Consider the following 26,906-nt stretch of genomic DNA (forward strand, 5'->3'; position numbering starts at 1 on the left):
CTCTCTCTCCCCTGTATGCCTTCTCCCCCATTCTTCTCCCCTCTCTCTCGAAAATAAAACACTAAATAAAATAAAGCAGAGCTTAGAAGTAAATTTAGTTATAGTGTATGCTTACATTAAAAAGAACAATCTCAAATCAGTAAGTGAATCTTCCATTTTAAGCAAGTGAAAAAAGAAGAGCAAATGAAACCCAAGGTAAGCAAAACAAAAGAAATAATAAAGAACAGAACGGGAATAAATGAAATAAAAATAGAAAAAAATTAAGAAAATCAATAAAGCTAAAAGTTAGTCTTTTAAAAAGAGCAACAAGGTTGATAAAACCTTAGCTAGACTAGCCAGGTAAAAAGGAGAGAAGACTCAAAATACTAATATTATAAAATGTGAACAGAACAAAGAGATTGTAGATGTGAGAGCAGTTAATGTCCACAGACCCAGGCAGAGAGGGAAATCAGAACAGGTTGAGGACTACATACATGAGGGTGGAGTGCAGAAAAGAGCACTGGCGGTTTGAAAACCAACTTCTGGCAAATCTGCAGGCTCTGGGGCAAAAAACTAAAGCAAAGGATTCAAGCACGGAAACCGACACAGAAATTCCAGTTCCATACCCAGCACCAAAGGAAGGGCAAAGACAGAATCAAATAATCAGAAACAATTGACAAATTCTGAACCAGACAGGCAACAAATGGGACATGATGCTAATACTTCGAATATTAAGCTGGAGTTTCTTTAATCCCTAATGCAAAGGTCAGGACTTATCCCCAAAACTTGTGCAACTGACATTGAGTTAAGTGGCCTCTGCCATTAGGATAAATCAACTTTGAATGCCGGGAAGTGTATCATGCTGGACTTGTGACCACGGTTTCTCTCTCGTTCCTACTTCTTTTTAAGGGAGTCACTTCTGGGCAGTGAAATAAAGGACAGAAATACACATGGATAAATAATTCTTGCAAACAAAAATTATATATATTCCAAACTACACTATAATTTAATCTTCCTCAGGACTAAAGGATCTCTCATTGTCTCAATTTCAAACACCTAAGTTTTCTTTAGATCTAAGGAAGAGTAAAGAATTTAAGAGGTTATAGTTTGAGATGTAAAATTTTTATCCAGAACACCACATTACATTCTGTGTGTAGGTCAATGATTCTCAAACAAGGCTGGATCCCAGATTTGTCAGGAAGTTTGTTTTGGTTTTAATACAGACTCCTACCTCCTAATGAAAGCAAGCATTTTTGGAGTTCTTTCTATGTACCAGGCAAGTATAAGTGTTATTTCTATGCTACAGATGGGAAAATTTAGGCCGGGAAACGAAATAACTCCACACTTACGGAGCTAGTAATGGAAGAGCTGGAATCCACACCAAGGCAGTCTGGCTCCAGACCTGGGCATCACACTGGCATATCCATCAATATTTCAGGGAAGGAGCCCAGAATGTTGTATGTTTTTAAAAGTCCTAGAGGATACTCCTGCTCCTCTGGACTTGGGAGCCACTGTTCTGGCACATTTCTGTTCGAAAGTGCACTTACAAATAGATTGCGGTTCTTCTAACATCTGTACTAATATTGTATTAAGTGTTAGGCATTTAGGGAAAAGGCTGTTTTAATTTGTTTTAGAAAGCTTCTACATAGCTTAATAAGCATATTCCTCTAATAATATAAAAGATATCAATGTGCCAGAAATATACATCACTTCAATAATGATAAAGAATATTAATAGTACTGGTTGAGTGCTTTATATTTATTATCTCTAATTCTTACAACACTACTACCATTATAAAGATGACAAAATTGAGGCCGTGGAACAGTCCAAGGTACAAAGCCCAGATTAGAACTCTCCTACATTGATTACAAAGTTCTTATTCCCATTTAGCTTATAGGTATCCTCTTCATACAATGAGTATGAAGCAGCATCTTAGAAATCTGTACCTGTGCCCATTTTAACTTATCTCCTCTTTTGGATTATGGTGGTTCCTGTTATGGCTAAAGCCCATTCAAGTCCTATTGGGGGACTATAATTTTCTTTTGAGTTCTACAGTTTCTGGAAAAGAGAAGTGAAAATAATTCTGTTCCTTATAAGGTTGCTGTGGTAGTAAAGAGAGGATTAACACAATTGGACTCTGGAAGAAAACCAAAAGAGATTAGTAGGATGTCAAGTCAAGGAGCTAAAGAGAATGGTGGCAATGTCATATGATAAACTACTGATATAGCTTCTTATGTTTTAAACTCTCAGCATGCATTACTCTGGCAAACAAATATAAAGGAAGAAACTTCCCTGAGTTAATAATTGTGTGACCCCCCTGGGGTCATATACTTGAGGAGACTCAAGTAAATAGAAATATGTGCACATTTAAGTGTAAAAGCCAGCTGGTTACACTCAAGATGTATAGTCCCAGCTCAGTCACTGACACGTTAGCTGTCCTTAGGCAACTTATTTGGCTTCTCTGCATCTCAGACTCTCTAGTTATAGATCATTAATTAAATTAGAAGTCACAAATCATTAATTAAATTAGAAGTCACAAATGAAAAGAAAAAGTATGCCAAGTTTCTAAGAACCCTAAATCCCAGAAAATCAGATAAGTCAAGTGATGTGAGAGAATTATCTAAGTTTGCAGAAGCCCAGAAAGCTCCAGAAGCCATGTTGCGCTTCCATTTAGAAAATAAAAATAAAGATAAAAATAAAAATTATATCAATTATATATAATATCTATTATATCATATAATAGATACATATATGTTAGATATCATCAAGGAAAGAATAAAATATTTATAAGATTCTTCTCTTGAATATCGCACAACTAGAACTCTTAAAACTTGAAGTGGCAGTATGAATTGGTACAACCTCTTTGGAATACTGTTTACTTTTATCCATGAAGCTAAACATGTGCATAGCATATGGTCTATGTATGTGTTCTGGCAATGTTCTATTCCTTGATCTGGGTGCTATTTACATGGCTGTGCTCACCTTAAAAATCTATTAAAGTTATAACTTAAATGTTGAGCATGTTTCTGTATATTTGTTATACTTCCTAAAACTTTTTTTTTTTAAATCATCACCAGTCCCCAGCAATTTCCCGACAATAAGTACCCTTCTGCACTCCCTTCTGCACTGTGTTTGCTGATAGGAGTTTGTTGCCTCCATCCCTAATTCTGAACTAGTTGGGAAACAATTGTTGGTCATTTAAAACATTTAAGGGTGGTTAAGATCACTTATAAGTCAAGCAATCTTATTTTTGCCACTCATAATATTCCACTCTATCTTGTCGCAATCAATCAAGGCAAAGGCTCTTCCTCTAGGCAATTTTGCTGTAGGCAGTTCTGCTCCTAACTCTTAGCAACATTTGACAAAGATAATCCTATATGCCCATCTCATGTCCCTGAACACAGTGAAGAATTTATAAATAGGCACATGCCCAAAGTTAGACCAGTCAAAGCCAGCAAAACTTCCAAAGCCTTTGCTTGATCTCTCAGAAACTTCCTTCCTCACTAGACTTACATGAGGGAAAATAAAGCTTCAGAGTGAGAAAGCACTGTCAAAAATAGGAAGTGAAGACTTCAGTCAACACCACATACAGTTAAGTGTTGAATTTTAATCATGGGTGAAGCTAGACCTTTGGTAGACCTTCCTAATTATGAAAGACAACAAACTACCTTTTGTCTCAAGACCATTTGTCATAGATTTTCTGTCTCTTAAAACCAAGAGAGTCTAACCTAACATAGACTTCCCTTCGAAGATCTCCATAAGTAACCGTGTTTATTTTAGGATGTGTCTCCTTCTGACAGCTATTTCCACCTACTGTATCAACCTTAAGGAGGTTGAGAAGTAAGATGGAATTCTCAGGAGCTTTGTCTCTGATTTTCTCTTCCAAGCTCAAGAAGAACAATAAATGTCCAGGTGACCACAAAATCCGCCTGGCACATGTCCTCTTGTCCTCTGAGAGGACCCTTTTCTAAAGTCCTTGCATCCCTTCCCTTGGCCATCACCAGAGACTAATACAGAAACAGAGCAATGCAAGACTGCCCTTACCTGCCAAATGGCAGGCCCTGAGTTTCGTGATCCAGAGGGTATGCGTGGTGGTAGGAGAGAGAATCCATCTGGCTGCTGATGGCATGTAAGGCAGGCTAGTGGAGCACGGACCCACATGTAAGAGAGGAAAAATACCTTTAACAAATCTCAGATTCAGAAATGTATACTAAGCATCTCTTCCTTAGAGCTTAGAAGCCAGCCCAAGCCTTCTTAAGTTTTCCTTAAGTTTGGAAACTTTATCACTGGCAGCGGCAGTAAATAAATTCTCTGAGATGCTGCCATTAAGGAGTTAAGAAACACCCCAGCTTTTTTTTCTTTCTCTTTGGTATTAAGATAATAAAAGGCACACATTTTAAAACTAATTTACCCTCTAAAAAATTAAAGCATTTTTACCACTGTTTGCTTTTCTAGTTTCTTTAATTTGGGTAATTGCTTAGTCAACTTTCAAAAATATATATTCTGTCTTAAAAAAACAGCCAAATATGACGGATCACCTTCATTTTCATTTCAGATTTGGCATGCTGGACCCAGATTGTGTATTCTTTCCATGGCGCCACACCAGCGTCGGATACTTAATTAATTTCCTTTCGTTTGTGCAGGCTTGCACTTAAAGGGACAGTGTCCCATTTTGATGGCTTGCTTTTGGCTGAAGTTCAAAAGTATCACTTCTTAAATCTTTTTTTTTTTCCCTTCAAAACTTCCCAGAGTGCTATATAGAAAAAATAAAATAAAATAAAAACACCCTGGTGTTTTTCTCCACCCTAACCCTCTCTTTACCACCACTTCTTTTACTCATATTTATTCTTTATTTTAACCAATCTTTCCTTAAAAAGAAAAAAAAGAAAGAAAGAAAGACAGAGACAGAGAAGGAAGCAATGAAAGAAAGCACACAATACATGCTCTCTCTCTTATTCCCCCCACTCCTCCCTCACCTTTGTTTTCAAAGCTGGCGGTGGGGCTGCTCTTGATGATGTCAACTGGTCAGAATCATTGGGAATGATCAAAGACTTTTTGAACATTAAGATAATATCTTCTCACCACAAAGGAAGACCTGCAACCTTCTCATCATATATTTCACACCATCCTTAGGGTAAAACGAAATGTTCTTAAAGACAAATGATAGGTAGATGCATCTGGGAGTACGTATGGAGTTTGACTTGAGAGGAAATGAGGGGGTTGAGCATAATAGAAAGAAACAGGTAACACCAGAGAACATGCATGCATTATGTGAGTTCTTTTCCTACTGGAAAATCCTTGATCATTCAGCATACCAAGTTATTCTACAACAGAATTTCCTGGTTCATCTCTACCATATATATGGTGTTCAGTGTATTATATACAGCAATTTTATATGCTATGTCCCGATCCAAAAGAACCTATTTTTAACAATGGATTGTTGCACAGTGATTTCTTTTTCCCTGCCTAAACCCAGCTCTCTGCGCAAAGAAGGGAGGTGGGGATGAAATATTAATCCCCAGCTTGCAGACACTAAATACAAAGCATTTTCTATGGAGAATTTAGCTTTAGCCTAGTTCTGAACCTCATTTTTCTATTCCATTGTCTCTATGGCTCAATATTGGCTGATTTGGAAAATCTCTCTCTCTCTCTCTCTCTCTCTCTCTCTCTCTCTCATCTGTTTCCCCTGTGGTAAAAAATACATGGCACAAAATTTACCATTTTATTCATTTTTAAGTTCACACTTCAGTGGCATTAACTACATTCACATTATTGTACAACCTTCACCACCATCTCGCTCCAGAACTTTTTTCATCTTCCCAAACTGCCCAAACTTTCAACTTCCCAAACTGCCCAAACTTCCCAGACCAATGGAGTAAGTCTCCATTAAACACTTACTCCTCATTCCCTTCTCCTCTAGCCCCTGGCACCCACCAATCTACTTTCTGTCTCCATGAATTTGACTACTTTCTCTTGGTACCTCATATAACTAGAATCATAAAGCATTTGTCCTTGTATTACCTGCTTATTTCACTTAGCATAAGGTCTTCAAGGTTCATCCATGTTGCAGCATGTGTCGGAATTTCCTCCCTTTTTAGAAAGAATATTCCATTGTACGTATAAACCACATTTTGTTTATTCATTTATCCATGGATGCACACTTGGGTTTCTTCCACCTTTTGGCTCTTGTGAATAACACGACGAACATGGGTGGACAAATATCTGTTCGAGTCCCTGCTATCAACTCCTTTGGATATATACCTAGCAGAAGAACGGCTAGATCATATGGTAATTCTAGCTTTACTTTTTTGAGAAACTGCCATACTGTCACAGCAGCAATTCACAAGAATGTCTATTTCCCCACATCCTCCTCAACGTTTATTATTTTCTAGACCACTGCTCTGCTGCCCAGTAGCTTGCTAGCTTCCCAGCAACTTCATCTTTTATTGTGCTTGAGAGCCTTTCCCCAACATTGACCAGATAGGACATCTCAGCTGATTCTTCTTTCTCAAGTTTTAAGAACTGGAAGGTAGATACAGAAAACAGGGAACCTTGTGAATCCAACCTCCTGGTTACTAACACTGAAACAACCTTCCGTGGTCTAAAGGTAGAAGTTCAGCTTTTATAGACTTGGTGAAAATAATTCTTAACCATAATCCAGCTGTCAGTGGGCAGGAATCTACTCTAAAAATCATTTCTACAGTGAAAAGAAGTGATCAAACTTGGAAGGAATGTTACAGGCAAGCAGTTCCTTGTTGGTGGCCATAAAACAGCAGGCCCTAGTACCACCTTCTCACTCATCTTTATGGCCACAGGCCCTGGACAGTGGGGAACCCACACTTGATATTTCATGTTACCCCTTGGTAGTGGCTTTACTGTCTATTCTATAGAACATGCATACATTTAACACAACAAACAATGTGCTTTGGGTATTTTGCTGTATTTTTCTTATATTGTTAACAAAAACCAAATTATATATATTATATGTTTTATCCATACAATAGAGAGAACCACAGCTATTGTAGCAGTACCCTCCTTCCGAAAGTGGATGATAAAAAGCAAACTCCAATTTGCTTCCTCTTATACAGATGCCACTGAATCTTTGAGATCTCCAGACTTCCCTATTTCTTGCTCTACTTGTAGGGTCCTGTAGGAGCCACATTTTCCACAACTGTTCTCCTCATCCTGCTGTGATACTGACTTGTTTTTTGAATGTTTACTTACTTTTGAGAGAGAGAGAGAGAGAGAGAGAGAGAGAGAGAGTATGTGAGTGGGGGAGGAGCACAGAGAGAGAGGGAGACAAAGAATCCGAAGCAGGCTCTAGGCTCTAAGCTGTCAGCACAAGGCCTGACACAAGGCTTGAACTCACAAACCACGAGATTGTGACCTGAGCCAAAGTCAGACACTTAACTGATTGAGCTACCCAGGCAACCCTATGATACTGACTTACAGTATCCAGTTTTTGCCTCCAATCCAGTACAGAGTTGTCTATGGTGAATTTTTCCTACCCATCTAAAAATGTATCAAAGTGACCTAGTGTACATACTCAAGGAAAAGAAAAAGCAAAGTGTTAGGGAAGGAAAGCCCTTTAAACTATGTCCTTCACAATTTAATGATGACCAACAGCAATAAGAATACCTGTGACTGGTGAAAGGGACTGAGACGGTCTTCTGGTAGAGGGAAACCGATTGATACATAGGCTGATAAAATTAGGAGGTATCCCCATGCACTGCACCTTAAAGAGGCATGTCAGGTTAACACATCTAGCAACAGGTGAGGCCCACTCATCCTGCCAGCCCAATGGCCAAGTCACAAAGGATTGGAAATATTCAAGAGGGGCAAATTTTCTCGGTGGCTAAAAGCATCCACACAAGACAACCCACAATATACTAAGAGGGATGGTGCCAGTCATCCTCCAACTAGTTCACCACATTCCTGCCTTCGGTTTATTGTCAACAGCAAAAGAGTTTTCCAACGAGAATATGAGCAGATGTTACTCTTTCTTAAGCACCTATTATTATACAATGAAAGTTATTTTACTGAATGAAATATTTTACTGCCCGCTCTATACACACCATATAATTTAATCTGCCTATCACCTACTGGAAGCAAGTATCATCCTCCCCATTTTACAAGTGAAGAAACTGAGTCAAAAAGGTTATATAACTGGTCCAAAAGTAGAGGAAATATTGGAACTTTTAGCCATTAAACATGCAGATGTGAAAACAATGCCCCAAACTTCCACTAAACAAAATTCATGTAAACCTGGAGAAAATGATGTGTGAGCAGTACCCTGAATAACATAACATTCCAGCCCAGGAGTTGGCAAATTACAGCCCATGGACCAAATCCAGTTCACCATCTGTTTTTGTATGCCCCACAAACTAAGAATATTTTTTATATTGTTAAATGGTTGAAAGAAAAACCAAAAGAAGACTATTTCACAACACATAAAAATTAAATGAAATTCAAATTTTTGTATCCATAAATAAAGTTTTATTGGAACACAGCCATGCTTATTCATTTGCATGGTGTCTTATGGCTGCATTTACACTTTAGTGGAAGAGTTGAGTACTTGCAAAAGAGAGACCTTATAGCTTGCAAAGCCTGAAATACTTACTATTTGCTTTTTTTACAGAAGAATTTTGCCGACCCCTGTCCTAGCCAACAGCCTCCTTTTCAAGGAAACATCTCATGCAATAAAGCCTGGACTATCACACTGACCAGAGCATAAATCAGTGTTCCCCAAATTTTCATTAAAGGTGTAACACCAGCAGATGTACCCCAAATACATGAATCTGTGACTGTGCTAAGATAAATTTGACATCAATTATTCACTTTCCATAAGGATTCACTATAAGATGTGATTTCTCAGTGATTTTCATTAGAGTACTTCAGACAGGATTTGATTTACCAAACCTGATTTCATTCACTCTTTCATGAAATACACATTAGGTAAAATAAGGTACACCTGTTTTGCCAACCTCAGTCCAATACAAATCTATCTTGAATGTCATCCAAGGGAGGTTAATTTTCAAAGGACCAGAGGGACCTCATTATAACCACTGCTACTTCTGCCCCAGACACCCCACAGCAAAAACTTCCATGAGCAGCTTTCCGCCCAGGTCCCAGCATACTCAGGCGGAGTAAAGTTAGCAAATCAGGGATTGGCTTCAGCCAGCTCTGAAAACAATGAGGTTCTGGGGAAAAGTATCAGCAGAGGAAATAAAATTGTCAGTGGGCCTTTTTACAGAAATAAAAGGATATGAGGTGGGTGAGACAATATAGAGGATAAAATTTAAGATACTCAAAATATCCCATTTCAAGGCCAGAGGAGACCTAAGACTGTTTTAGGGACAATTCAAGTATTCCTTTTGCTTAACACATGGAACTTGATGATAAGTATTCATTCTAGAACACTGAGCAAAGAAAAGTTTACCCATTAACTAATACAAATACAAAATAAATCCATGGACTCACGGGCCAAGATTGGCATATAAGATTAGTCCCTAGAGGGTTTTTTTTTAATGTTTTTATTTATTTTTGAGAGAGAGACACAGAATGCAAGCAGGGGAGGGGCAGAGAGAGGGGGACACAGAATCTGAAGCAGGCTCCAGGCTCTGAGCCATCAGCGCAGAACCCAATATGGATGGGGTTTGAACTCACAAACTATGAGATCATGGCCTAAGCCGAAGTTGGACGCTTAACCAACTGAGCCACCAAGGTGCCCCAGTCCCTACAGCGTTCTTAAATGAGAATAAGTTGCTTTGGGAAAAAAAAATGCATCAGATTTTCAAATGGGTTCCTGGGTGAGTTTCGTTATTATGACTCAGGAGACGTCCTCAATATATTTTTTGTATGTTAGAATTTCCTTGACCACCCTATTTAAAATTACAGTTTCTCCTAGTCATTCTTACTCCCTCTCTTGCCTTATTTTTCTCCCTAGCACCCATCACCATCTGACAACCTATATGTTGTAGTTATCCATTTGCTTATAATCTATCTCCTCCTTCTAGAATGTGAGCTCCATAACAGCAAGAATATTTTCTGTTTTGTCTATTGAATTCTCAGCCCAGTGTCTGACCCGCTATATGTACTCAAAAAGTATTCCTGAAGGAATAAAATAATTTAAAGGGGGGTTCTTATCAAAATGCCAGAATGAATCCCCTTGATTTTGTGAAGTACCTGATGAAATGCTCACTTTCTCTCAAATGGTAGGAATGCTAAGATGATCTCTAGATCTTTGAATCATTAAAGACTAATTTACTTTCTCTCTGGCTACAATGTTTGCTTGCTTTATGCTACCAGCCAGAACCAAACAAATGACCAATGTTCAAAAAGTCAAGCACCTGACACTTCATAGGGACTTGACACATGTATGTAACTATCTGAATTACTGAATGAATAAATAAATGAATGAAACAGATGATAAGCAAATGAACTGGCATGCATTGGTAACTGATGACCAGCAAGAAGGTTCATTCTGCAAATTTAAATATTTAGTTTCCTTGACATTACTCCCTCCAGGTTCTCCTTGACCCCTTCTGATCTTTCCTTTGGTATCCTTTCTATAAAGATTATTTTCCTTTCCCTTTCCTTTAAATGAGGACATACTCTGTGGTTGCAAAATATGCTGGTATTTCACATGTTTTTCCACATCAAGTAACACTTAAAAGATGATGACATTTTTACAGCATATGGACAGGGGAATGAGAAAGATGCTTGTGGTTCAAGGTTTCTGGGCCTGAGATTCTGATGGCCCCAGCCCTGCTCCGTGATTCCAGGACACCCAGTAGCAGCCCCAAAGTTAAATGAATCAACATGTTTGTATATATATATATATGAGACCTATCCAAGGCACACCACAAATACTGTATCACAGCAACTGGGAAGCTATGTTCTCATCTTTTTCTACATCTCTCTGGTCAATCCTATTCACTCACATTTTTAATCATCACCTAGAGACCAGTAACTCCCATATGTAACCTTCTTCTCCTAATATCCACCTCTTTCTTAACTCCCAGAATCCAGAATCACACAGACCACCAATGATTGGATACATTGTCAGAGTGTTCCACACCTGACTACATTCTCTATTTAAAGCACACTTCCTACCAGATTTCTCTCTCCTAGTGGCCATTAAGCCTGCGATCCAAACTAGAAACCTGGGAGTCATCTTTAGTCATTTCTCATCCTCCATATCCAACAATCTCCAGGACAGCCAAGCCATCCTCACTCTAGATCAGCTGCCTCTCCTTTACTTCAAGCCCATGTTATCTTTCACCTGAACTATGCAAGTCTCCTAATGTGTCTTAGCTCTCCCCAACTATCCCTTCCAATCTGCTGATGGGCAGGATGGGCTGTCCTGGCTCATGAGACTTGTGCTCTTCTCTTCCCAACTCTGGGTTCAGTGGCTTCAAATTAGTAGCTTAAAATCTGCCATGGTGGGAGTATTTACATCATGGAAATTGGCAAATGCTATCATCAAGACTTTTTTTTTAAATTTTTTTTAATGTTTATTTTTGAGAGAGAGAGACACACAGAGTATAAGCAAGGGAGGAGCAGAGAGAGGAAGACACAGAATCTGAAGGAAGCTCCAGGCTCTGAGCTGTCAGCACAGAGCCCAACGCGGGACTCGAACCCAGGAACCATGAGAACATGACCTGAGCCAAAGTCGGACACTTAACTGACTAAACCACCCAGGCGCCCCAAGATTCTTGTTTTCAAACAGGCAGTTGTTAAACATTTACTGGCATATCATTGCCTAAATGTATCCTCTACAGAGAATAATTTATTGGAAACAAAAATTTAGCCATGCCACACTTTGTTTAAACAGTCTTGTGATTCCTAATTTCTTATAAGATCAATCCAAGTTGTTAAAAGGTCATAGAAGGCCCTCAAAGAGATCTCCTGTCTCCCCCTATAGTCTTACCTGTTAATATCCCCGCCTCCTTGACAGATGCCTTTGGCAACATTAAATTGCTTATAATCTCTCATATATCATGCTATTTTAAACTGCATGATTTTGCATAAACTATCCCGGAAGCTTGGATCTCTTCCCTTGGATTACCTTCCTTATTACGACTATCTCTTTACTCATAGTTTACCGTACAGACAGTAGTTTCTGCACAAATTCTTTCCTGATCACTCCTAAGCTATGATATCAATTCTCTTCTAGGCACTGCGAGTTCCCTCTTAAAATTTCTACCACTGCATTTACTACATTCTATTATGAGTCTCTATCTCCCCTCCCCTACCTCCTGGAAAGACACTGGGAAATTCTTGACAGCAAGGAGTATGTATATTCATCTTTGCACCCCGAGTTCCCAAACAGTAACTCACAGATATTTTAAGCTCAACCTATATTTACTGTATGTATAGGTAAATGGATAAATAAAAGAATACTAGATATGACTATAGTAATTTATAACACTTTGAATTATACCGAAACTGGAATTCATGCTTTCTAGTTTACTAACTGGTATTCATTAATTATGTGGATGTAGGGGCTGTTAGATTTTAGCCACACTCGTACTGAATGTGCTTGCTGGAGGCTATTAAAAATATGCTCCTATGAAGATCATTCCCTTTTCTATATTGATCTATTTTCTATGCATCTGCCTTGACTATAGCAGACCTCCAAATAAACTGGCCACTCATTTACAATTAGAAAATGTGTATGATATTATCTGGAGAGTGGGAAAGTCGGGCAGGAGGCTTAAATAGAAGGGTATTGGTAAACTTATGATTACCAGGGTCAACAGTATTTGTTTTCTTCCTTCCTAATAGCCAACTACTAAGAGGACTCTGTTTTAAAATGCATTATACAATATTGTCTCCAATGGGTTTTTAGAATGGTTTTCTCTTCTGTTATTTTTACATTAAAATGCAGTGAGACTCCTGTACATTAAGTACTACTGTGAGTTTTGAAATACTGTACTCTGGTTAGCAGGGGAGGTAAAACATTTATTACTGAGAGACAACATTTCTTGAATAACGTTGTCAAAGAGGAGAGATGAGAGCTTCCTGAGCTGTAGCTCAACCAGCAATAGCTAAGACATTTAACGATATTCTTTTCCTAAAATAAATAAATAAATACATAAATACATAAATAAGGCTTTTAGGAGATTTTGCAATAACAAAAAGAGCTTTCTTTTTTGTATCTTTCTTTTACTTAAAGGTCCTAAAGAAAGTACTAAAAGTAGTAATTCCATGGGTACGTGTTAGATATATTTATTAATATGGTATTTAAGTATTTGAGAGAATATTAGTACATGATAATGCAACTAAGCTCAAGGCCACAGAGAGAAGCCACTAATTAAATTTAGAATTGATAGGGGTTGGCCAATGTCAAGGAACAGTCATTGAGAGTATTTTGAAAAAGTCTGATGAAAGATTTTCTCTATCCACCCCCACACCACCACCACCACCAACAGTACCAGTAACCATCTGTATACCCACAGATATACCAAAAAGGTGACATTTTATTGCAAGCTTAACATTTTCTGAATCTGTCTAAAACCACAAAAATTATGCTGAACTCCCCAAAAGAAATGAAGTTGTTTTTACTTTTTCTTCATCTCTCTCTTTTTGCCTGACTAGTAACAGGAAGTTCTTGGAAACTTCCCAGAGAATGGCTGGTCTTGTAAGAGTCCCAAACCAATCTTGTAGGCGCCAGAGTCTTGGCACATTTGAGGTGAGGGCTTTAGAAGCACCTGCATTGCCCCTTTCAACCAAACTTGCCATCACTAAGCTCAAGAAGTTCCCCTTGTTGTTATTAGTCATGGGTCTGAGTTGGGGGGAGGGACTCATGCAGAAAGGTACAAAGCTTACCCCAGCCAAATTTATACATTGATCATATAAGAAAATGTAGAAAATGCCTATTAAGTCTCTTCAACTTTGGAGTCAAACTGGACCCTTACTTGAACCCTGAGGTCAAGCTATAATATGTTCCCTATTCAGAATCTATCCTCTTGACAAATAAAACGTACAGAAGGAGGGAAAATTCATGGCATGGCACTTCATTATTTGTTATGAACAGATCCTTTTTTCACCTTGGAGCTCCTCAAGAATGATTTGTGAGGCAGCTCACTTCCATTCCTGTTTCAGTCTACACCAAGCAACCTTAAACCTTTGGGTCTATTCCTTCTCCTTCTCCATTCTGTGGTTAGAATTCTGAAGGAGTTGGAGGCAGCACAAGAACAACAGTGATTACTTGCAGGAATACCTCCCCCACTGCCTGGAGCTCAATGGGCTCTACCTAGTATTGTTCTGGACCTGCAGCTACAGCAGGAAAATCACCAGACAGTGTGAGGGTTGCTAAGAGAAAAGAGACCCTCTAAAGTCATTGCAGGGGCTGTGATAGCCATAAAGATCAGGTAATTCACTGCATTCAAGGAAGGGAAGGGGCTTTGGCCACGTCGTGGTTGAGAGATTTTTGTTCTGCTCTTCTTTTTCTTCCTCCTATTAGTTCCTTTAACTTCCCAGTCCCAACAGCAGCTGAAATTCTAAGGATGTAACTCCTCTCATTACACAAATGCATGGCTTTCCATGAAAGTACCCTAAGCCCACAAAATGGAGTCCTAATTCAAGCCATCAAAGTCTGCAGACCCATCATTAAATATTTTTCTGATTTAAAGTCCCATGGCTCTTTGGAACAAACATGCTCCTAGAAAAACATTATCAAATAATAGCTATAATTTCACATTAGTATAAATTAGTAAACTGATCAGTAGCTAATAAGACGTAACAATTATTGAGAGTTTATTTTGTGCCCAGGATTGTTTGAACTACTGTAGATGCAGTAGCTCATTGAATACTTAACAAAATCCTTTGTGTGGCAGTCATGGTTGTTGCTTTCCGAATTCTAAGTGATTATCTTAAGATACTCATTGCAATGCAATTCCTCTTTTCAGTGTTGATTTTGGCATGGGCATGTGACGAAAGGAAGTCTGGGGAGGGGCTTTTAGAAATGATTTCTTACTCCTAAAAAGCATGTGCAAGAAAGAGACACCCTTTCTTCTGAGATCACATCAATATCCCTGGGTGTGATATCTGGACTTAATGCAAGCCACACTGCCACCATAAGATGGACCAGGGGAGAGAAAGAAAAAAAAAATCTGAGTCCTGAGGGGCACTGCTGAGCCACTGATCATACTTTGCCAGAACCAAACTATCTCTCTGACTTCCACTTGTGTGAGATAATAAATTTCATTACTGTGTAGGCCAACATGAATTGGGGTTTCCTGTCAACTTTCAGCACAAGGCATCCCAACTGACACATATTGTACTTGATAAAATTGTCTTCTTTATTCTACAGGTGAAGAAACTGAGGCTCATACAGATAGAGTAAGTTTCCATGTCTCCCAAACTATACAATTTTGAAGCAGTGATTTGAACTAAGCATACAGACTTCCAAACTCATACTCAAACCACCATGCCATGCTTTAAAAATATTACAGAAAAATAGTGTTAAAGGAAACAGTGGTCTGAGATAGGTTCCATGGGTAAATTAGAACAATATCAGGAGATTTTAGGGTGCTCTGAGCCACTGAGGCTCTGGGGTAATCAGATTGTTTGGTGCTCTTTTGAGAGTCCTATAAAGTTGTTTCAATAATTCAGTGCAGAAGTCAGTCCCTAAACCTAGCAGGCGGTTTTCCAGAGGCTTACAGCTCCCTGCTTCAGAGTGAAGCAGACAGACATGTAGAGAATTGACTATTTAAAAAAAAGCATTTTTAAGAGAATAGCTATAGGGGCCTGGGTGGCTCAGTTGGTTGAGCGTCCAACTTCGGCTCAGGTCACAGTTTCTCGGCTGATGAGTTCGAACCCTTCGTGAGGCTCCGTGCTGAAGGCTCAGAGCCTGGAGCCTGCTTCAGAGTCTGTATCTCCCTCTCTCTGACCCTTCCCCACTCATGCTCGGTCTCTCTCTGTCTCAAAAATAAACATTAAAAAAAAAAAAAGAAAGAAAAAGATAATAGCTATAAAATTGTATTGTTTTGGGGTGCCTGGGTGGTTCAGTCAGTTGAGCATCCAACTCTTGATTTGGACTCATGTCATGAGATCAAGTCATGGGATCAAGCCCCACTTTGGGCTTAGTGCTAACCATGAAACCTGCTTAAGATTCTTTCTATCTCTCCCTCTCCCTCTCTCTCTCTCCCTCTCCCCCCCCCCACTCACTCTCTCTAAAACAAAATTTCTTTAATTAAATAAAATAACTTTCCCTAAGGGCATAGCAAAGAGTAATTAATTCCAACAGAAAATGAATCTCTTCAGCCATTTTCCTCTTTCATAGCTTAGGCTAGTGAACAATCTTCCTCTGTGCCATTTCTCTGTCACTTAATTGCAAGTACAATGAAGGCTTCTGATCTTTTATTTCTTCCGCATCAGCCTTGTTCAACCCAATCATCTCCAAGGATGAGGAAACACAGCATCTTATTAAGGCTCCTGGAGAAGGAATGAAGTGCATCTCCTTCAATCAACTGGTGGTTTGTCTAGTATCTCTGACCATGAAACTGTAAGCAGATTGGTGCTGAAAGCAACATCTATCCTCATTTATTAATAAACCATTTAAATAAACTCTCCATCCTGGTGTTCAAGATCTTCCTCTCTATACAGGCATATATCTTTCAAGGTCATGAACTTAATATTGAAATTTTACCTATAAATGCCACAGATTTGTCACTGCTTGTTTATTCATAGGGCATCTGTCCCCAAAGTAGTCAGGCTTCTCACAGCTACCAGACCAGACAGTATAGACCTGGTAGGATCCTGGTGACAACCATGCAATTGTCTCCCTGACAGAATTATACAAGAATGACCCCAAGTATAACATCATTAAACATAGTAAGTAATTATATTTTTTGTGGGGCAACATGAGGCAATGGCTAATTGATAAACCCTTGCCTACCCATATATAATTATTTTCTGTTAATTCCCAGTGTGTTAAATACTCATTTCCACAAATGCCTAATTGGACTCCAAAAGAAAAATTAGAGTTTTATAGATGTTTGTTACAAAGAAAGGTTTACATCAAATTACTATTAAAAATGATACTTACTCTTATTTTAGAAGCATCCCTGCCTGAAGGAAAAGATGAGCTAGCCACATTGTAGCCCTAAACCTAAGTCTATAAAGCAACTTTTCTCATAAATGGTCATTGAGAAGAATTTCTTCCCACATTATATGTCAAAGAGCTTTTCAAAGAACTGTTCCAAGTGAGAACATTTAGAAATGCACATGCCCACATCGTAGGAAAGCCATCAACACTCTTGCAGAGCCATATGCTTGCCCTCGAGGGACCCAAAACTATTCCATTATACCAGAAAGTCTGTGGAATGTAAATCCAGGGGCCTGAAATGCTGTATATTTTTCAAAAAGTACAAAGTGGAAGCCATTGAGTCCATGGATTCACCAAATGAATGGATTGTTTCATCTGCACAAATGAACTGTCAGAAACAATGGCCACATAACGCATTTGCTCCTGTTCCCCAAAGAGGAAAAAAAACATACCCCAAATAAAGCTACATCTTTTTATAAAACTTCAGCCAAAAGCACAAGAAAAAGAAAGGTTGATTTATACTCTAGAATCTGGATGCCTGAATTCAGACAGCATGGGCTACCAATATGCAGCTCATGTTTTTCTTAATACATATAAGGTATCTGCTCCCTGCTTTCAGAATGCAAATGGGCTCTATATCCACGCTTATTTGAACAAATTTGCAAAAGCACTTCTTATATTTTGTCTAGTTTTATCTTCTTATCACACTTTTTAAGTTCCTTTCTCCAAATTTTTTACCCCTAATACTTTGAGACAACTTCACCTTCCACTTTTACCCTCTCTCTTATTTTTAGATATGATCTTTCATTATGAAATATTCAACATACACAGAAAGTTATTACAAATAATCTAAGAAACATCATTTGTCTTTACTTACCATTTTTGTCAAATATTGGCATTTTTTGAATTGGCCCAAATTTCTTTTAAGAAATTATTCTAAAATTGATGCTTCTTATCCATCAATCTCCAAAATTATTACACTTCTCCCTTTTATTAATGATCTATTCTCCTGAGGTCACCAATGTCCAAAATTTTGTATTTATGATTATTTCCTTCATATATACAGTACATAATATTATATAGCATTTTTTAAATAGTATGATACAGTACATATCTTTATGCAACTTGTTTCATTGGTTGTTTATGCAAAACATTCTTTTGAGCCTCATCAATATGTTACATGTGGCCCTGAGTTTTTCATTATAACCATATAGTACCCCGTGTATAAAAATGAGACACTTTGTCTGATTTCTTTCTGATAGTCATTGTGTACCTTTTCCATCATTGTTTTCTGTCTTTCATCTATGATAACTTAGGACTTTTATGGACTGGATGTAGTGCTTCCTCTTTGAAAGGCCATCCCTTTCATCTTAGGCAGCAACAGAATATCTTTTGCCCCTGTCCGTTTTGGCCAATTACTCATGTTTTTGTTTCCTTCTGGTTTATATGCATACTGTATTATGAATGAGTCTTGGACTCTTATCCTCCTTTCCAAGCATTATATGTTTAGGCATATAGCTTTAGGACTAACAGGAATATCAGAAGTCACAAACTTCTTTTCATAAACTATGACATTAGCAAGGGGACAGGAATAACTTACTGCTGGTCGCACAACTGCTTAGTGAAGAGAAGAGTCAGGGACCCAGGTGTCCTGGATCTCTGTCCTTTCTTTTTTCCAGTACACCAAAACTGTGGCTCACCCACTCAACTGAACATCATTTGTTGTGTTATCAGTGGTTTCTCAACAGGACCAGGACATCTTACATCCTTCTCATCAGAGCAAACTAGACACTATGGGAATATACAAAAAGGGCTCATGCCTTCAGGGCCATTAAGGTGTACACACAGACCTGGAGCACCTGGGTGGCTCAGTCAGTTAAGTGTCCGACTCCTGGTTTCAGCTCAGGTCACGATCTCACAGTTCATGGGTTCAAGCGTGCACTGGACTCCATGCTGACAGCATGGAGCCTGCCTGGGATTCTCTTTCTCTGCCCCTCACCTACTCTGTCTCTTAAAATAAATAAACTTAAAAAAAATTTTTTTTTAAAACTGTACACAACAAGACTAAAGACAAATGAAAACATTACAGGCAACTAAATGAACCTAGGTCTGATTAAGTTTCAATAGTGAAGGCAGTAATTTATCAAGCTGTACATCTATCTATTTATCTATCTATCTATCTATCTATATATATACATATTTATCTATATATATATCTATATATATACATATTTTATGAACCACTGAGAGTAAGTTGGAGACATCACAACACTTTACTATATAGTATATCCTTATATATTTCTTAGGAACAAGGACATTCTCTTACATAGCTACAAAATTATCAAAACCCATTTTAGCATTGATACAATGCTTATATCTAATCCACAATCTATGTTAAAATTCTCCCAAAGGTCCTAATGATGTTCTTTACAGCTTTCCTCCCCTCTACCCAAGTATAGGATCCAACCAACTCAGGTCATACATAAAACTGTATAGTTTATAAGAAAAAAATTATTTTTTTCTGAGCTGTTTTTGATTCACCCATTTGTATAACAGTTACTGAAGATCTGTAGAGAGAGATCTCTGCTCTCCACAGACTCAAGCCACATGGTGGAGGATGGATGAGGTAACATCTCATTTTTAATAGATTATTACCAGCACTGAGACAGAGATAATCACCAGATGCTACACTGTGAAGAACCTTCTAGGAAGAGGTTACCCTGAAGCTTGGATTTCAAGGAGTAGAAGAGAGTGGTAACAGCTTTCCTGGCCAAAGTGGCATATGCTAAAACAAAATGAATCATAGCCTATTTAGAGGAGAGCAAGGAGCTCAGTAGTTCAACAGAGTAGGGGCTATGTGTATATATGTGGGTATATGTGTGTGGCAACACCTCTGTGTGTGTGTGTGTGTGTGTGTGTGTGTGTGTGTGTGTGTGTGTTTGGCAAGATTTGGTGTTCAGTGGAAATGGAACTAGGTATAGGCTTCATCATAATAGACCTTATATGTCACAGCGAAATGTGATCCTGAAAACAATGGATAATTGTTGGAGAAATTTAAGCAGGGGGCCAATAAGATATAATTTGATTTCCCTTGTCTAAAAGATCAGTCTGGCTGCAGCACTATACATGAGCATTGTATCAACAGAAGTAATAAATAAGAGCTTGAACTAGACCAATAATACTACTGCATGGATTTAAAATATTTTAAAGAAGGACAGTGGGTAGAACTTACAAACTGATGGATGGGAGATGGTGGCTGGCGGTGAGAGGGAAGAGACGGTCCAGAAAGAGTTCTCTGAGTCCCAGAATGGGTCTGGACTCATTCTACAAAGAAACACAGATAAAGTCTATGATTTCAGGCCATTGGAGCTTATTCTCCTAATAGTTTCTCTATACTCTTTGGAAACATGGAAAAAGTACATATTCCTGAGTCCTGCCCACACAGTTCCCTGATTCTTGCACACAGGCCTCCTTGTCTTCTAGAGGAGACTTGGTCTGGTCTTAGTCCATGCTCCCTGGGTGATCTGGCCATTTTCCTTCTTGCAGCTATTTCGCCATGCCTCTTAACGTAAGTAAGTAGTGCACCACCTTCCTTTCATTACTGCTCAGGTCTCATGCATCATTCTGCCACCTACTGCTGCTCAACTTTATAAATAATGTGCCCATAAATGTTCCATATTTGGTGTACAATATTGCTTAGGGTGCTTATCCTTCCCCATCTGCAAACCAATATGCCCTTTTTGGATGCATTTCTTAGCCAACAGCTTAAAGATCTGCAAGTCCCTTATTAAGTTCAGCAATGAGCTCATCTATTCAAGACCATTTCTATGCCTCAAGGCTGTAATGATGCATCTTCCCTCTTAAGTCAGTTGGTTTTGCTTCTCAATCTTCGAATCTTCCCCAATAACATCAGCTTAGGTAAATTTATCTTCTTCTCTTGTCTTTATTATTGAGAAGAATATTATCATCTGTCTAATTTCAAAATACAAGTTTACAAGTTTAACACTATGTTATGGAGGAGGGAAAGGACAAGATGTCCAAAGAAGATGAAATGGAGTTAAGAATCCATCTTCAATCTTTTCTGCTAATACCTATGTATGTTTCTTTAAATCTCAGCAGATTTCCTTCTGTCTTTCCACTTTTATTTTCATGTAGGCTATGTCTCTAGATTTCTTTCTTTCTTTCTTATTCTTAGTATCACTAACATCTAGCATATCTAACTTCTGATTGGGTTCTCAAAACCATTTATTTTTGTTCACTAAATGCCCAGTTCTACTGATTATTTCAAATTATCTTGATTGTTTTCCTTTTGAGAAAGATGATGCTTTTTTAAGAAAGTTTTATTTATTTTGGGAGAGATAGTGAGCACTAGTGAGTGGGGGAGGGGCAGAGAGAGAGACTCCCAAGCAGGCTCTGGACTGATAGTGCAGCGCCTGACACAGGGCTTGAACTCCCAAACCGTGAAATCATGATCTGAGCTGAAACCAAGAGTTAGATGCTTAACCAACCGAGACACCCAGGCGCCCCAGAAGATGATGCTTGATAAAGAGAAAATAGAAATGATAGGGATGCTTGTCCGAAGGATCATTTTTAGAAAATGAAGGTGGTATCTTGTTCTCTGCCTTCTGTGTGAATCAGTCTTCGTAGAGGCTATCTTCCAATGTACCATTTACTAGCCTGAATAGATGATAGCATCACTGAGATGCATTGGATAAGTCCCTTCTTTCTTCTACATCCTACCACACTACCACATTCCATAACTCCTCTTAGTTTCCACTGACCCTTCTATTTCAAAATATTTTCCTCGCGTATTCCTTGAGGTCTTCATAGACACCTTTCCTCGATGGCAAAGCATGGTTGGTAAATCTTCATTATGTTTGTTACTTCTTTCTCCATATACTTCCCATTTCAGTATGAAAGTAGAGATAAAAATAAATAGGCCTCTACACCAAAAAGTACTGATTAATACTGTTCCTGACTCCTTACTATTTCATTCCTGTTGGTTGACATGTCATAATGTGTGTCTTCAGGAGGAAACTGTGGCTGTGACTGTGACCACAAGGATCAGCCCTAGATCCTTGGCTAGTATCCAGGATGATGACTGAATCCTCAAAATCAGACATAGGTAAAAATAATGAGTACAACTTTTGGCCCTACAATAAAGTAGTTTGGGATGTACATAGAGATATATAGAAATGTTCACCAAAGGGTTCTTTGTTATAATAAAATTTTAGAATAAAAGTCCAACATTAAAAGATGAATTGACTCCATAAATTATGGAAAATAATAATTTGAGGAATTTGGGAAGTCACTGAAATGTTTAAGCAGAGAGTGTTCTTCCTGGATTTTCATTTTAGAAAGACAACCCTTTGCTAAAGAAGAGAATAATTTGGAGAGAGGCAAGAATTGGAAAGTGAGTAATACCGGTAGCCTGGATTATGGTGATAGAAGTGAATATGAAGAGACATACTTGAGAACCTTGAGAAGAAAGAATTGGAAGGACTTCATGATTGATTAGATGTGGAAGTTGAGAGAAAAGTTCCCACCAGTCAGACATTAATCATACCACTTTAAGGTCTTTCCACACCTTTTTCTCTTCAGGGCCCTTCATGTGTGAACCTATGTCACTCACAGCACAGCCTTAGGAAATATTATCAAACAGAAAAGTCTCTCTTCAGGGTCCTTGGTCTCCCTTTGCTGTGCCCTAGCCTCCCTCCTTCATCTTCTCTGCCTCCTTCGAATTTAGACACCAGTGTTCTCTGGTGTTGGTGGAGTCTGAGAAATCAAGATCTGGAGTCAAGGAGACTCGATTTTTAATTCACTCCTGCCATTTTCAACTATGATACTGGGCAAGTTGTTAACTCATTAAGCCTGTTTTTATTTTTATAAACTAAGATAATAGTGCATATCCCATAAGAGTACAATAAGTAAAACACATCATATATATAAATCACCTAGCAGTGTGCACGGCATAGAAGAAGTACTCAAAAAATAATTGTTATTAATGTAACATCCAAGGAAAAAGAATAATTTTAATTTATATCTTTACATTGTTTAAAGTCAGATGGTTTCTTCTTTCAGGAGTATTTGTTTTTCACTCTTGCCTCTAATGATGAAATGATAGACTTTGGCTATGACAATTAAGAGAAATTTGTGGCAAAAGCCTAAGGTGGAAACTGGGCCCCATTCAATACTTTATCATCTCCTCTCTAGCAACTACCTCCTCACCTTTGCAGACACAATCTATAAGCACAGTCCTATAAACAAGAGAACTCTATCCCTGCTCTTTATGCTTCTGCATTGTGTTCTCACCAAACTGCTGCATCAGAGTGGGATATTTAAAAGAATCCATTTCCTCCTGGCTAAGCAACCATGGACAAGATACCTAAATGTTCTAAGCCTCAAGGTTCGTTTTTTTTTTTAGGTTTTTTTTTTTTTTTAATCTGCATTCTGAAAACAACAGTACCAAAAAGAGATATTAGATATTAATGGACAATTGGGTAAGTCAAAGACTTAGCATGGGGTATGGAATGTAATAATAAATGTTTGCATTGTTATTAGCAGTATTATCTCTTTTAACTGTGTTCTATGGCTTCTCTCTCCACTTTCTCTACTGACACATATATTCTGACAATACGCATTTCACATTATTGAGTATTCACCTTGTGTAAACCTTCCCAAATATACACTAAAATATTGTAATTCCACAAGTAGCTACTTGTTGAAGAAACTTGTGATTTGTAAGTTTTCGTCCTTCTATTACTAGTATTTTCTCTTTATCTAGGCTTTTAATTTGGTACGGTTTCTCTTCTAAGATTTGCTATCCTTAGCCCTTGATCAAAAGTATAAGAGCCACTTAAAAATTCTTGTCTGATTGTGCCAACTTCCAAACATCTTGGGATCAGTCTCCAGTGACCTTTTTTTTTTTTTTTTTTTTTTTACTCCGTCTTGGGAAGGGCTTATATTTCCCTGTTTCTTCATATGTAAAGTAACCTTGGTTGTGCCTTGGATATTAAAAAGATGTTATAGAGACACTGGGTTCAGTTATGTTTCCCTAAAGCATATAAACTTTTAAAAATGGAAGCATTAATTATATAGCAAAATACTATGGGACAAAATGGATTTTTTTCCCTCTCCCTTCATCTCCTTCCCCACCATAATGCATACTCAACTCCTTTGGGACCAGGAACAGACCAAGCTAGGGTTAAAAAGTAAGTCAAGCTGGGGCGCCTGGGTGGCTCAGTAGGTTAAGCATCTGACCTCAGCTCAGGTCATGATCTCATGGTCCATGGGTTTGAGCTCTGCATCAGGCTCTGTGCTGACAGCTCAAAGCCTGGAGCCTGCTTCAGATTCTGTGTCTCCCTCTCTCTCTGCCCCTCCCCTGCTTATGCCCAGTTTCTCTCTCTCTCTCAAAAATAAATAAACATTTAAAAAAATAAAAATAAATTTAAAAAAGCAAAGCAGGTAATATTTGACTGAATTCGAATTTCAAACTCTGGAATACAATTTTTTTTTAGCCTTAGGCTACCTGGGGTCTTCTCTGAGCATGTATGGTTCAAGAGTCAACCAGAGATTTGCAAGAGTTTAAATAAAGAATTTAAAGCTTCTCCTTTCTGGGATTTTCCTCTCCTACTTTCCAGATACAATGATCACCAAGGACTCCTCTGGCCTTCCAAGCTAACAGGACTGAGGTTTTGTATCTGAGCTTTCAGCTGTTCCAAGTACTGCCAACGACCGCAGCCTGCCCTCAGGCTAAAAGCTCAGAACAATGGGAAACTCAACCAAGTTGTTACAGAGATTTCCGTTCACTATCTGCCGGCTTTTCCTTACTCTTAGTGCCTTCATATATTTGCAGTTTGTATTTTGTCCACAATTCATTATTTTTACCTCTGAGAATACTGGTCTGGCAGGAGCTGTGCAGGCTTGTTGGAAGTAAATTCCCTGGTATTAGTTATATCTCTCAAATAGAATAAAAATCTATAATAAAGTTTTTATTTATTTTTTTTTAATTTTAACGTTTATTTTTATTTTTGAGACAGAGAGAGACAGAGCATGAACAGGGGAGGGGCAGAGAGAGAGGGAGACACAGAGTCTGAAACAGGCTCCAGGCTCTGAGCGGTCAGCACAGAGCCCGACGCGGGGCTCGAACTCACGGACAGTGAGATCATGACCTGAGCCGAAGTCGGATGCTTAACCGACCAAGCCACCCAGGCGCCCCTATAATAAAGTTTTTAAAAAGAAATAAAAATAATCCAAATATCACCAGTCTAAATATTCACGTTTTCTCTTCCTGTAGTTCTATACACTTCTTGTGCATGAATGTACTTTTAATTAGTTCATAAAATTCATATTTAAATTCCTATATTGTTGGCCCAAGTCTGTCATTTTGACTTCTATGCTGTATTCTCTATAACACAGATCATGATGGGCTTTTTTGCTCCTGTTTTACAAATAAAGAAATACAGGTCTGCATAGTATAAGTAACTTTTCCAAGAGAGCACAGCCAACCAAGAATTAGAATGCAGGTAGATATTCTGATCTTACACTGGCTCTTCTAACACTGAAGTTCAAATACACACACACACACCCCACAAAATTCTCCTTTTTTGACATTCACAGAAGAGGTTAGAATCCTGTGCTTATTTCATTCTAAAATTTATAGTCATGCTTATATGTTTCTTGAGACATGAAGATAAGAGAAATCCAACAGGACAAATTTGACTCTCATTTTAAGTACTTGAAATTCATTTTCCAAAATCTCCTTAACTTTCCAAACATTACAAAGTAACTTCTTTATAAAGTTAACTTGACTGCTGTTTCCTTACCTGTCCATGTCTGGTATCAAATTTCCAAAAACTAATATACTTCATGCTTCCTACACACAAGCGAATTCCAGACAGAGTAGTCAGCGCCCACACATGGGGGATGGATTCCCAGCAGGGTGGATGTGTCTTGGATTTGTGCTTTTTTTTTTTAATGTGTGGGATCTGGAAAAAGAATGTTGAAAATGTCTTTTTCCCCATAACAGTTTAGGATTCTAAGTCATGTAGAACTGAGACAGCTATTTGCCATGCAGTATAAACACCAGTACCACGGCAGCCCATACCCTTCGCCAATCTGACTCTGCCTTGAAAATCTCCTTCATTTGGAGATGCTGGTTCAAGATTTTATTACCCCTGAGACTTCTTTGTAAAGAAACACACCTTTTGCTTCCCTATGTGGTTTGGTAGACCACCTCCATCAGGGGGAGTCAGGCTGTCGAATAGTTAGCTACCAGGGAGGTGAAAGGTTCTTTCGAGGAGAGGTTCTTTGCAGGTCTTCCTTGCTATTTTTAACCTACTCTCATTTGAAATCTCTAACAAGAAATTCTATACACATATCAGGCTGTGAGGTTCTGAGAACAATGGTCCTATCTTATTCTAACATCCTTTGGACTTTCAATGTTCTGTATACACCAGATACTCCATAACTAACTAGATTCAGTTGAAATACAAAACGGAGAAAATTTTGAATATATTCTCTAACATTCTTTTAGATTGTAAGACATGAAAAGTCCTCTATTTTACAAATCTGATTGAAAAATGCTTATAAAACAAGAATAAGAGCTTATACTAAACTTTATTTCTGTAGAAGTCCTTATCAATGCACCTTAGATATCTAAGGCCAAACACAGCACCAAGAATACTGCCTTAAAGCAAACACTTTGTGGTTTGACACCTCAGCAATTTCCAGTGGGGGAAAAAAAGAGAGCAAGACTTCACCAAATACATACTCATATGCTGAAAGAAATTTAAAGTTATTTGACAAGTTAATGCCATAAACAGTTTTGAAGGAAAGGGGACCATAAAAGCAGATACAAATAATACACTGT

The 26,906-nt window shown here is 38.2% G+C and overlaps 1 long non-coding RNA gene across 2 annotated transcripts in view; it reads right to left on the minus strand.

Annotated features, from left to right (window-relative positions):
• The window catches only part of LOC125926714 (uncharacterized), a 210,962-nt gene that overhangs the window by 137,747 nt on the left and 46,309 nt on the right, over positions 1–26,906 (minus strand). For both annotated transcript variants that reach the window (XR_007459139.1, XR_007459140.1), the window contains exon 3: positions 20,268–20,359. This is a non-coding gene — a long non-coding RNA (uncharacterized LOC125926714). The remainder of the gene's footprint in view (positions 1–20,267; positions 20,360–26,906) is intronic.

Source organism: Panthera uncia, chromosome E1 (assembly GCF_023721935.1).
Source record: "Panthera uncia isolate 11264 chromosome E1, Puncia_PCG_1.0, whole genome shotgun sequence".
NCBI classification, from domain to species: domain Eukaryota; kingdom Metazoa; phylum Chordata; class Mammalia; order Carnivora; family Felidae; genus Panthera; species Panthera uncia.